The following is a 13941-nucleotide window of genomic DNA, read 5'->3' on the forward strand; positions in this document are numbered from 1 at the left end:
TTTCCATGAAACAGAGGACAAATGCCTTACACATTACATCAATGAGAATGAGAGTTCACGTAATGATTTCATAACACAAAACAGAAAATTATTTTTCCAGAGGGAAAGAGATGGGAAGGAGAGAGAATATTGAGGCCTTGGGGCGGGGGGAAATTGTTGGAATATTGTTGGAGTACTGATGAGTTGGAATAAGGAATATTGAGGAGTCCCCATGCCTCTACTGTACCACAGCAGTAGCTTCATCTTATCTGAGAAGGAGCAGAGGAGAGTGGGGACTCTCTTCCATAACTGGAAAAGATGATACGGGGTTTCAATAAGGGTTGAATAATTTATAAAACACTTTGGACAATACTCTCCAGAGTAGACTTTGTTTTTGTTCAATAAGTATGTTCAGGGGTATATTTAAATAGAAATATTTGAAATATAGGTAATAATAACTAAAATATATTGGCAACGTGCCATGTGTGCATTGAAATCAATTCCTTACATGAATCAATTTGTTTAGTCCTTACAATTACTTTTGAGGTAGGCATTACCCAGATGGGAAAACTAAAGTTAAAGAGGTAAGATTCCCTTGTCCAAGGTTACATGGTTAATGAATCTTAGAACCCAGAATCATCCCAGATCATCTGGCTCTAGAGTCCCCATTCTTAATTAGAAAACAGATAATTATTCTCCTAAATATAGAAAGGGAAGCTCACCACTAAAGAACTAGGGGAATTGGTTAATGACAGATATCAAATTAATTCTTAAACTAGTTTAAAATTGACCAAACCAAGACAACAGGTATTATGTTAAAACCAAGAGGGAATGCATGTGTATTTAATTTGTCAGAGATCATTTCTCTGAGCACAAATACATATTCAAACTCTGCACTTTCACTATTGATTTACTTCACTATAAAAAGACAAAACAAAAATAGCTTCAAAGATTAACAATGACCTAATTATATTAGCTTTGTTCCCTACAGAAACTTTCCATCTTAATTATTAGCTCTCTATTAGAATAAAGACAATATTTTCTATCCTTAGTTAGCCTCAGGTTGCACCCTTAAAAGTCCACAGATAACAGTTATTTACTGAAATTTATCGTGTTCATGTGTTGACCAGGCCAAGATTTCCCACATGATGTGTAGGTAAAAATGTTCTATGTGTTTAATTAGATGATCCGAGAAAGAAACAAATCCCCCTAAAATAAGTTGATGTGTTTAACTGCTAACCAGGTTTCCTTATTTACAGCAGAATTTGTCAGAACTACTAATATATTTGCCAGTGTGTATGCTGTGAACCTCCAAGAAGATTTAGCAGAGTTGTTTCCCCCACATTTTTTTTGACCATAGAGGCTCAGCACAGATTTATATCGCCTAGAGGTGAGCAATCTCCAAAAGACACTTTAGAAGTTGACACTTGAGTATTAACTCTGTTTCACATGTTAAAATTTTCAAAAATAGGTATTATCTCCATTATGCCACTAAAACTAAAGCTGGAGATATCAAGCAAGTTGGCTGAGATGGTAGTAATTACAAGGCTGTGCCCGGATTCTAACAACAAATGGTTCTGCTCTTCCTACGATACCAGGCTGCTGTCCCCACACTCCCAAGGGGCAGGCTTCCAGCACATTCCCCAGGCATTTGGATGAGAAGAAAGCAAGCCACTCATGATGTCACTGGTGTTCTTCTCTCCTGTCTTCTTTATCCTTTAGGGGACTAGATAGACGCCATAGATCTCACATCTGATCCTGAGATGTAGGGTTTTGTTTTATGGGAAAAAAAAACAAAATTTTCATTCAAGTGTACAAATAAAGGGTTCAAAGACTTTGAGGATCCCAGGCCTTCTCAGAAACATGTGGTAATAGAGCTGATTCCCCTCTGGGGAGATGGTGGCCTTTTAGTATGGCTGAATCCTCACAGTCAGATGTTCCTACTAGTTGGAAGGTTGGGGTGGAGTAGAATGCAATCTAATTCCATCTAGGAGCTCAGGAATCTACTTTTACTTCTTGTAGTTGCAAGAAATCCTATTTATTTCTAATCCTATTTATCTATAGACCTTGCAATAACTTTTTGAGGTACTACCAAGATGGGATATAACATTTCCTTCCATGTGATTCAGTAAAAGGAGCCCTTCCCTTTCCCCTCCAACTTCAGGACTTTTACTGAAGTGCTCATAAAGTGACTGTTGCATATACAAGAATCACATCATTTCATTCACTCATATGTCACCTGAACTGTTCTTGTTTTGTTTTACTTTCATGGTAGCTGTGTTTTTTATATTCTCACAACTCTGCAAGACATATAAAGAAAAAGAATTTACCACTCTGAGTAAATTAAACATAAAAAAATTCTGTTAATATCTAATACTTATCTTTTTTACTTCACATTAGGACTTTTGTGGTCTTTTATTCCAGGGGGAAAAACCATAATAAAATACTTAAACAAACTGTAAAAATTAAAAACACAGATTATTTTCTTTAATGAAGCAAACCTTATGGTCATTTCCATGCATATAAGTACTGGTTTTCTTTTCTAGGTAACTGGTATTTTGGCATAGAATTATTCAGAGTTTGAATCATCCACAAAGTCTTAATTAAAAGGTATCCATCCTCATCAGTTCCCTCTCAAGTTTTCGTTGATGTATTTACTTTGGTCAAATCAATGCAATCCCTTCTAAACTGCAAGGCAACAAGAACCAGACCCTAAACATTATGTTATAAAATAAATCATGTTCACTTCTATTTGGCTCTGTCCCACACGTCTGACATGGCTTTACCATATAAGGAGGTGGCATTTCTTATTTTCCACCACTGATCTGTCCTGACTTCTGAAATTTTTGACAGCAAAGCCTCTTGAAAGGAGATTGGAAGTAAAGACTGGGAAAACATTTAAGCAACCAAACCAAGCACAAATCTATTTTTCAAACTGCTCACTTTAGGTTGTCAACAAAATATCTATGTCTTACAATATATGAAAGAAATAGAAAAGAGATCGTCTGTATTCCCTTAAAAGTAAACACTCAAAATATTTTAAAATTTCTACAACAAAACCAGTATTTCATGTTTTACTATATTTGGATGTTTCTACTGTATTCAGTTATCATATGTATAACTCAGGGAGTGCTTTTCATAAATGCTATTATCAACACCTATGAATCTTTGGTAACAAAAAAACATTACCCAAAGAAACTTCATTTTTCATTTGCTGATGTAAGTTTTGAGGAATAAAAGATGTAAGTCAGGATAGTGTTTGAACTTGTTCAAGCAGTTGGAAAGAAAAAAAAAAGGGCTGAATTCAGACACAGTCTGATGAAAGGTTAGAGTATGTGTTCTGGATCATTCAGTTAAAAGAATGAATAAAAATAGTAAGGGTAATTGGGAGAAGGTAGAAATGAAAAGCACAGAGAGAAGCTATGGATTTCAATAAGGGATATTAGCAATTCCCATTAAAATTTCCATATTTGATTAATAAACTCCTCTACTGTTAAAATTAATAAATCTTTTAGGCAAAAATTTATTTTGAGTAAAATTCATATTAAAAAATAAATGTTTATTAATTAAAAGTAAACATTCACTTCATTTATAAAGGAAAATATGGAAGCCATTAATGATAATCTAAATTTAAATACATAACTGCTTTGTTTTCTAAGCCAGGAGAGTTCTGTTGACAATACAACTGACATGCAGAGGCAAACAGAATACTTTCCTTTCAAGATGATTTCCCCGGGGTACACAAACCTCAAGAGTAAAACACCTTTCTTAGGGGAAAAATTAAAGATGAGAAATTTCAAATGAAAATGATAAGAGAGGGGCTCCCTGGTGGTGCAACAGGTTGAGCACAGTGCTGTGAAGCTGCCCACAGCCTCTGTGGCAAGGGTTCAATACCAGCTGGCCAGGGAGATACCCACATGATGTAGCAGACCTCTCCTGCCTAGCCCACTGCTACACTTAGCAGTGTATTATAGTAATACGCTGCCTATTCTGCTCCCCACTCTGTCTTTGGTGAATCCTCTCACCCTGCCATGCCTCTGGCCTGTACCCCAACTATTGTATAAATAAAATTAATTAATTAATTAATTAAAAAAAAGAATGATACGAAAAATGTTACTGTTTCTTCATTGGAAGTGATTCACAAAAAATTGAGATATGGGTAAATGGGAGTAGGAGTGGCAGTGTGAGCAGCAGGAGAGGCTACTTTGCTTTATTAAGGGATTTAGTAAAACACCATATCGATTCCCAGGCTGTCACCAAGTTCCGCCATGACAGGTCAAATCTAGTTACTATGGACACAGCTCTAAGGCAGCGGTGGATTCCCAAGCTATTCCCACTATTCCCACAACTTCCTAAATGGATGGAGCAAGTGCCTGGAGATAGACTTTAAAAGAATAGGTAGGCAGAACTTGGGGCTTTTCACCTAACCCCATCTGTGACTCCTGCTTGGACCCCTCCTCAGTTAAGCAGATGTCTGTGCTAGGAAAAATAGAACCTGCCTGCAGGGACCTATAAATTTTCTCTCTCCATTCTCTCTTCCCCTTGCTTCCTATATAAATAAGACTTTTATATTTTTCTGCTTGTGTCTGCTTGAGGGCCCTGTCCTGTTTTCTGAAGTGTGTGGGTCAAGAACCCACCAACAAGTCAGTTTCCCTCATTTCAAAACCAGCAATTATGAATTGGTTGGAAAAAAATGGGAAAAGATGAAAACCCATTCAAACATATAGAGGGAAAAAGTGAGGGTCAGGATGAGGTAGAGATGAAATAATTAGGAAAATTAGAAATTTCTTTATGCATTCAGAGGAAAAGTGTGATCTACTAATGAAAATAGTTAATATGCAATAAGTCCCCACTTAATGTCTTCAATAGGTTTTTGGAAACTGATTCTAAGCAAAGCATATAATGAAACCATTTTTGCTATTGCCTGATTGATATAAATAAGAATTAATATTCTATATCATATTTCTGGTCACAAAAACATCACCAAACTTTAAATAAAGTTCTTAATAATCACTTGCATTCATTGATTCATTGATTCATTTTCCAACACCTTTATTCCTGTTCAAAGACTGGTAGCCAGAGTCTATCGAGGCAGCTGAAGACGCAAGTTGGAACCCAACCTTAGACGGGGTGCCCTTCCATCACAGGGCACATCACACACACACACACACACACACACACACACACACACTTCAATGTGAATGCTGAGATGTACCAATGACCCTCACATGCGCATCTTTGAATAGTGGAGAAAATGGAGTCCCCAGAGAAAACCCACAGAGGCCTGGGGGGGAATGTATAATCATCACACAGACAGTGGACCCAACCAGGAATTGATTTTTATTTCCATCCACATTAAATGACATTGAACTTAAGGACATTGTTAGGAAAACTGCTGTATAACTTAGATTTACCATGCAGCTTAAGTTTCAGGACCCCTCCCAATGTTGAACATTCTAAATACTTCGGTGGCAACAAAGAGTGATATAATTTTAAAAAATTTGTGAAAGTTGGCTATTTTAACTACAGTTAGTTAAGATTATAGTCTTCTCCAACTTTCCAACTTTTTCCATTTATCTTCATGTCAGATAGCTGTGAGCATTTTTGGTAGTTGAAGGAAGTTGAGTTGGGAGTACTTGTAATTTGGAGTCTGGGTCACATCAAGGTCAAAGCAGGAGATAGCAATTGCAGTATTTTAAGGCAGGAAGATTTGATATAATGTATTATTAACTATAAAAGTTGATTGGAGTTAAAAAAAAAAAGGGATTGGGGGCCTCCCCGGTGGCGCAGCGGTTGAGCGCTGGGTTGCGAAGCTGCCCGCGGCCTCTGCGGTGCCAGTTCGATCCCCGGCTGCTCCCCGGCCACAGGAGGAGGGTCCCACATGGCGCGCAGACCTCTCCTGCCGCCCACTGCTCCCCTCAGCAGTGTACTTCGGTCCTTCTGCCTGCTCTGCTCCCCGCTCTGGTGAATTCTCTCACCCTCCCGCGCTTCTGACTGTACCCAGTGCATGTATAAACAAAAAAAAAAAAAAAAAAAAAAGGGATTGACTGGTAAAACTAGAACTCTAAAAAATATATAGGAATGGAATTACTCAGGCTGGTACCACCCCTAGGGCTGAATTTGAATGCTCAAGGAAAGTTATCCTTAATTTAAAATCGGATTTTGCTGCAAAGGGTGTACTCATGACTCCCTATTGGTGCAGAAGTTACCATAATGCAGTTTTGGTGGAACTTGCAAGAAACTGACCCTCCTAGAGTGCCAGGGAAGGCTGTTATGGGGAGGTATCTTGTTGAACATACTCCACTATAAACCACCAACATAGCAAGGGGAGAAGCCACTAATTCCTGGGTGCTGTTGGCCACTGTGTACTGAAGGACCCTGCTGCTGCAGAGGCTGGGAGAGCTGTAGTAGCCTGGTGCACAAAGGTTTCCCCACTGCCTGAGTTGAGCATGAAGATAACTGCTTGCTCATGGAGTGGACAAGAAATAGGGAACAAAACTCTCTCCTCTCGTAATGTCTCTCCAGCACCCCCTACTGATAAAAACAACACTATGCAGTTGTCAAAGTGAAAATAAAAAGGGCCCAGATCCATTTTAATAGAGCAGGCAATCAATTTGAGCTGAGAATAAATAAATTGTTAACTGGCATAGTCCATTCCTTTGGCTATTCAGCTTCTAAATGCACTGTTATTTGTATTATTTGTACACATATTTGAACTCCAGTCCCTCAACAAAACCAAACAAAATTTACTTTTAATTTTCCAACTGAAGTGAGTTATCTTGTAAGCAAAAATTTTTTCTCTCCTTTACCAAAGTGATAATCATAGTCCCAAAAGTCATACTTCCTTTCTTGCCTATGTAAGTTACTTCTCATAATCAGTCTGAGTCCAGTGATAATTCTGTTTTAAGTGCTAAACCATAGAATTATGCAAAATGGCAAAGAGTGTATAAAACTATGGCAACCATAAATTATGCAAATTATTTTTGCATAATTTGCCAAAGTCTTTGTTTCCATAATCATGCATGAGGTTGTGGTTGCTATCCTAAGCTTCTTTCTTCAATATCAATTCTATGTGTGCTTCACCCTCAGTCAGAACTTTGTCTGCTCTGGGTCCTTTACCTGGTAATGATCCAAGCCTTCATTCTATAAGGGCCTGAGTCCTTAGTTGTCCTGTCTCTTTTTGGTTGCCATAGTTTTACACACTCTTTGCCATTGAGCATATAAGTACTAAAGGCATCCCAAAGTTCCATGAGTTCCAGATAGTCCTCTTTAGGAATCATGTATAACCACTTAAGCCAGAAGATTAATCACTTTTGTTTGGTTTTCCCACAACCTCAATGCGTGAGGAGTTCCAAATGACCACACATCATCAGGCCCATCAACCAGTTCAGTAGCGAAACTGCCACGGCCCCTGGCGCAAGTATTTTCCTCTTGAGGATAAAGAACAATAAACCAACTGAGCTCAAGTTTTCTTCTTCACTGTCTGCTCAAAACTGACAGCATTACGAATGACTCTTTAAATAAGTACATTAGAATATGAGACACGATGACTCCTTTGAGAGTCATCCATGTCTCCAAAATTCAAGATTTCTGGGTGTCATTGCTGATCTAGGTCTAGCAACTTGATTTGCACTTTGGAGAGAATATCTGAGCACACTCCAGCTATCAACTGCTGGTATATTTAGGGGGTAGGACCCTGAATTTTTGTGGGATCCCACTCTCTGATTTGCATGTGTTTTACTAATGCATTTAGAGCATTTTCTACTTCCTTTCCATCAAGTCCAATCTAATGTCAATGAGTCAATCAGTGTTGTTTTGTGGACTATATATAAGTGGATGTATTTCTCAGTCATTTCCATGTATAGTTGATTTATTGCCAATCATTCTAGTGTAGGGATCACTTTCAAGACTCACAGTGACTGTTGGATATTGTAACACAAAAGTGTGCTGGGCAGATATCACACAAAATGAATTTTGGCAACCAGTAATAGAAGTGAATGAGCTGTGAAGAGTGAAGAAGAAACAAAGTATAAAATATGCAAAGACAAAAGCTAATCTGTGGAAATTTCTTATAGTCATCAACCATGTGTATCTCTAGGAGGAGGATTCAGTTGTAATAAATATTTTATCAAAATGGAAGTTCTCTTTATTGTTAGATAATGAAATGTATAAAATAAGTTGCCATGTATTTTTTCTTTTTGATGTGAATCAAATGAAATAAAATCAATATGAATTTCTTTGTTTGCAAAGCACAAACTTGTAGCAGTACTACATACATCAGTAATGTTTATGAAATTCTATTTAATGACTCCATTTAACAATATAAGTCAAATTTTTATCAAATAGGTAAGAAACAAAGGCCAAATTATAATTCTATAATATCTATTAGAATTATACCAAAATGCTTGTCATTTGAGGAGGAAAACCAAGAATATGCAAGTAGCTAATTAATAATATTACTTCTCTGGATTTTTACGCTTATGGTATTTTCAGCCTTTTTACAATGTGTCATTTCTTGTAGTTTTTTCACTCTTTCTGGATACATATTCACTTTTGTTCTTAAATATATGTTGGTAATTTTGCATATTTTTATTTAAGTTTTCCAAAACTATATAAGCTTCAGCCCACCCAAAATTGGATGCATACTGGTAAACATGAATAATAAAAACAGTGGACATGTAATTTGTCTAAGAATTATGTTTTAATACTCATCCATATGTGTGAAGGGGCTTGGGGGTATCTTTGTGGCACCTATAAGTCATTTGCAGGACCATGGCATGGGGTTACAGGCAGATGGGGATGGGCAGAACTTTGTGATTGAACTATAAAAGGTATATACTGGAAAAAAAATACTCACCTATCTTTAAAATCAAACATCACATGGGCAATTACATGATAATATGATTCTTATGCTTTTTTTTAATCCTAAAGTGATAAAAGCAAATCTTAGACTTCTAGTTATTGTGGAAATACAATGTTTCATTAACAAAGATTAAGCTCTGCATCAAGATGAGCTCACAAAAGGAAAGCGAATTCCTTATGTTACAGTGGTTGTTAGATAATGAAGTGTATATAATGAGGTGCCACGTATATGCTGGTTAATTCCCTATGTTACACTGTTATACTTCATAAGAAGATAATTAAACTTCATTAAAATCTAAACTCAAAAACCCCTTGGGTTCTCAAGGCTCACCTTAGGCCCCCACTAGTGGCTGTGTGCCATTCCAGACTTGCCTACTTACTGTATCTGTTTTTCAGTAGGTGGGAGTAAAGAGTTCAGTTCTAATTCAGTGAATGATAACCATTTCTGACATAAAAATTGAGGACAATCTTTTTCCTGATTCAGTCAGAGGTGTTTACATGGACTAGTGGTCATGCTGAACTGTTTCAGTTCTATGAGAATTCTACCTAAAATTCAGACGCAAATGTAATCCTGTGAGCCTGACAACTTGCAACAGCTACCTAGAGTTGGGTCTTCCTTACCTTGGAGCACCTTGGAAGAGGAAAGGGGATGCATATGGCAATGGCATATTGTTTCTTTGGGAGAGTTTAGGGTAATTTTCTGGAGAGTTAGTACAACTCTTATAAGTAAGAACTAATCTCTTAAACTCTATTGGTTGGTACCAAAACATTCACTGAATCACCAAATAAAGTTAAAAATATCCAAGAATGTGAGCTGTCATATCAATTTGAACCTGCTATTGGTATTATTTCAAATGCCAATTTTCCTATTCTTATACACACGTATGAATATATGCATGCATTTAAGAATACGGTTATTATAGATGCGCTTTAAAATCCCAGGATTTTCATCTTACAAATGAATGGACAGTCCTATCAAAATTAGTAATTACATAGTATTGTTGTAAGCAATAAAGTAAGTACTGGGAAAACATAGAGTTAAGCACCAAAGCTGACAAAGAGCAGGAATGGCTTGCAAGTTGAGACTTAAGAGGAAATGTGCAGCTAAAGCTTTGAGAATAATATCCAGTGGAAAGAGAAGCAAGATTATTTTGAATAGTTAAATGGGTTTAGACATCAACCTTAACTGAAAGACCATAAATGGATGTGCTGGATCAGTTATTTTTTAACTAAAGATTAATACAAGTTGCTACATCATTTTATCTGCATAAAATACCAACATATTTGATACAGTTTTTGCTGGCTTGCAATTCTTAACAGACTAGACTAAAATGTCTCATTTCAGGCTAAAAGAAGATATTATAATCCACATTAAAGGTATTTGACAGGGGACCATCTCCTTGTTAAGTCATTTTCTTTATGTCTTAAAATCTAAGAATGGTACAAATTACACTGTTTATATATAATTTTCATCTTTGACTGGAAAACTTTAAAAGTTTAAAGAATCTATTTGCCATTGATTCAGTCTGTCAGTTAATAAGATAGACTTTCTTTTGGGAATTCTCTCTTCTCCCCCAGCTCTTTTGTGATTCTACACCACATAGGATTCTTAAACATCAAAAATATATATTCCTGAATAATCCACCCCCTTCCATTACTATAGTCTTATTATACATACACAGTGTAAATTTTTGTTGTGGTCTTCTTATGATTTTGAGGGTAAAAGGGCTAGGGAAGGCTATTTTACTTGTTTTCTTTTCTTTTTATTTATTTGAAGCAGGTTTTTTAGCTACATGTGAGATTTTACTCTACCGGGCTGACTTTGTGGTTGGAAATAAACATCTTTGCTCTCCAAAAATGACCACCTGTGAAAGTATGGCCTCATGTTTCCTAACAAATAAAAAATCATATGATGTAAAAGTAGTTGATGCATAGTTAATGAGTGTTCAGCAGTCAACCCCAGGGCAGTGAAGTTAGAAATAAGAATGCAAGTTGCATCCTTGTGTGCCAGTGGGCAGGCAAGGGTCAAGGGTAATACAAGAGAATGAAGATATTTAACAAAGCTTTGATATAGAATGAGAAAAATTTAATGCAAGGTTACTTGTTAAGGGCATATAAGAAAAGACTAAAATCAAGAGGTTGTTCAGTATATCCTAGGTCAAGAGAGGGTTCTTTTAGAGATTTGTCTAGATAAGAGAGCTATCTATTGCTGCTTGATATGGAACAACTGAACTAGATAACATTTGTGGTTCCCATTTTTAAATTTTTTCAAGTTTAAAAAGATTATTTTTTACATTTTGATGTTTCTTATTTCATTTTAAACTTTTAACTCCCCTATTGTTTTCTTTCTTTTAACCACATATTTTCAGTTTTCTTGTATCTATCTGTGCTTTTATTGAATTATGGTTCCTATTTTTTATTAAGAAGTTCTTTTTTTTTTAAATGAAATCATGTATTTTTAAAAAGATTTATTTATTTATTTATTTATACAGTCAACCCTGTCCCCCACTCCCACCCTAGTCTCCTAAGTTCATAAGCAGAGGGTTGAGGAAGGAGGAGAAACCCATTTGAGTTGTGAGTGTAGCCTGGTAGAGCTCTGAAGCAGATGGATCCTTCCCTCTTCTCACCCAGTGCACACCATGAATGAGGGTAAAGACTGGGGTGTGATCTTGTTACTGGACAGGGAGAGGGGCACCCCAGACCCCACAAAACTGCCTGCTCTAAATAGGTTCTGCCATCCACTGCATCAACACAAAACATATGAGACTTTAATGGGAAGGAACTTTAATACAATTAGGAAACAACACAGGAAAGGCAAAGAATATAGTTTTTAAATCAAGCACCCAAAGTTAACTGTCCCCTCGTGGGTAAAAGTCCACACAAGCAGGATTGGCCCAGAACAAGGCCCCAAAGCCTCTAACAAGTCTAAAGCATCTTCCAGTGGGGACCCACAGAAAAGGATGAGAAATAACCAGACAAGTCTGGACAGAAAAGAACAAAATCAAAATCAAGACAAAAACCACCATTGTCACCTACCCACGGGTCTCTCACCCACATCTGTTTCAATCAGTCCACGACCAAAAGGCAAATGTAGTTTCTTCATGTGTCTCTTTGCTCCATGTGCCTCATCCAGGCCTCCTTCTGTGCCCCTCTCCCTGTCCTGTAACAATCTGAGTGACCCATCTTGAAAGCAAGATATTTCTAGTATTACCAACAATAGGGCAGGTACTACATAAGGAGGCTTATTTTGCCCACACAATCAAACTATGAAGTAGATATTTTTATGCTTATTTTAGAAATGAAAAAAACTAAGATCCAAAGAGATGTCCCAAACCAAATAGTTCTAGGTGGCAGGGGAAAAAAAATGAAACCCATGCTTTTTTATTTTTTTTATTATAAAACCCATGTTCTTTTCATGGCACACTACTAAAAATGTTTAACTCATGATAAAAATGGTAGCATTCATACATCAGTAACATTGAGAATATTATTAACCATTTGAATTAGTTGCTAACTTTTTCTGATTAACTTTAGTTCTCCCGTAAATCCTAATCATAAAAGTTTTACTCTAACTTTCCCATGGAACCTATTTGTAAAACCCAAAGCATTTTGATTGCACCTTCAGCATAGTACAATCATTAGAGAATGCACGTAAATTATTTTAAAGGCATAATAGATCTCCAAGGACATCCTCATAGATTAGGTGTCAGAAATGAAATATTGCATTTCAACTTCATAGGCCTTTTGGAGTAGATATGAAGACAATAATTGAGTGTCCTGTAAAGGCAATTTATGGTTCTGTAATTCTGGAGGCTAGTCATTTTTAATAATAATTTAATAAAAGTGTGATTTGAGCCCTAGAGTAGACTCTACTTCATATCTTTCGATTGATATCCCAAGCTATCAGATTACATTTGTGAATGTAAAGGATTTATAGCAGTGAGCTTTATCATTGCAAAATTTGCTCTGCTTCAGAAAATAGTATAATCTGTACTGGTGTACAGAAAATAGTATAATCTGTATCTGGAAAATCTCTTTATTTCATTTCTGAATGAAAGGATTCTTTGGAGGCACTATGCTAAAAAGTGTGATTAGTAATAAGGGAAAGTTGACTTTGACTCATGGACTGGTCTTCATAATGCCAGTCACCAGCATGGCACCTCAGATAGAAATGGGTGAAAGAATCAAAGAAGAAAGAAGGTCCGTTCCAGGCTCCTCTGTAGTGAAGCAGAAGATGAATGAATGCCTGCTCGCTCAACTCTTCTATATTCAGAAATACCTACACAAAGCCCAGTGGTCTCTGGGCAGCAGGTGATCTGTAAATTCCCTCGTCTGTTTGGTTCTGCTCTAAGAGCAGCCTTATTGAGCTCCGTGATATTGCTGTTTCACAATTTCCTAGACTGCTTCTTAGCCTTCAAAGAATAAGGAAATCAATAAAGTTTCTTCTGTTTGTTTATTGCAATTTGGTATACAGTCGCTTCAAAACCTCCAGTCCATGCTGGTTCTCACAGCTGAGGGAGGGTGGGCATGTAGAAAAGCATTTCTTCTTTAGGAGCTTCATTATTTCTTTCCCTATTCCCTGTGGCTGAGTACAGGATGATTTAGCAACACAGCACAGTGAGGGGGATGTCATGATGGGCTCTGACATTGCCTGCCTGGGATGAAGGCAAAGGCCAGGATTGTGGTGATGGCAGATCACACGAGAGAGAAGGCGTTGTAAGCATCTCAACAACTAGACCTGTTTACCAACAAATCTCTGGCTCTCTCTTGGACTTGGAAAAATAACACTTCTGGCAGTAATTTTCCATCTGTTGTCAGCTTATTCAACCAAATAAACAATCATTTTTGACGGTTATGGAATACTCTTCCAGTCCTTGGTTATCACAAGCTTCCCAATAAAGCCAAGCATCCCCAGCAAACGACTAAAGCTTATAAAATCAACCCTTTCTTTTCGGCAGGATTGTGCTTTAAGTTGAAGTCCCACTTCCTATTTTAATTTAAAAAAAATGTTAAATCTGGTCCTCTGAGGAAATCTTCAAAAATAAATATACTTGAAATTAATCTTAAGCATGTTTTTTACTATAAATGGGGAGAAGGGTG

This window comes from Talpa europaea (genome assembly GCF_964194135.1).
Source record: "Talpa europaea genome assembly, chromosome: 10".
Taxonomy (NCBI): Eukaryota; Metazoa; Chordata; class Mammalia; order Eulipotyphla; family Talpidae; genus Talpa; species Talpa europaea.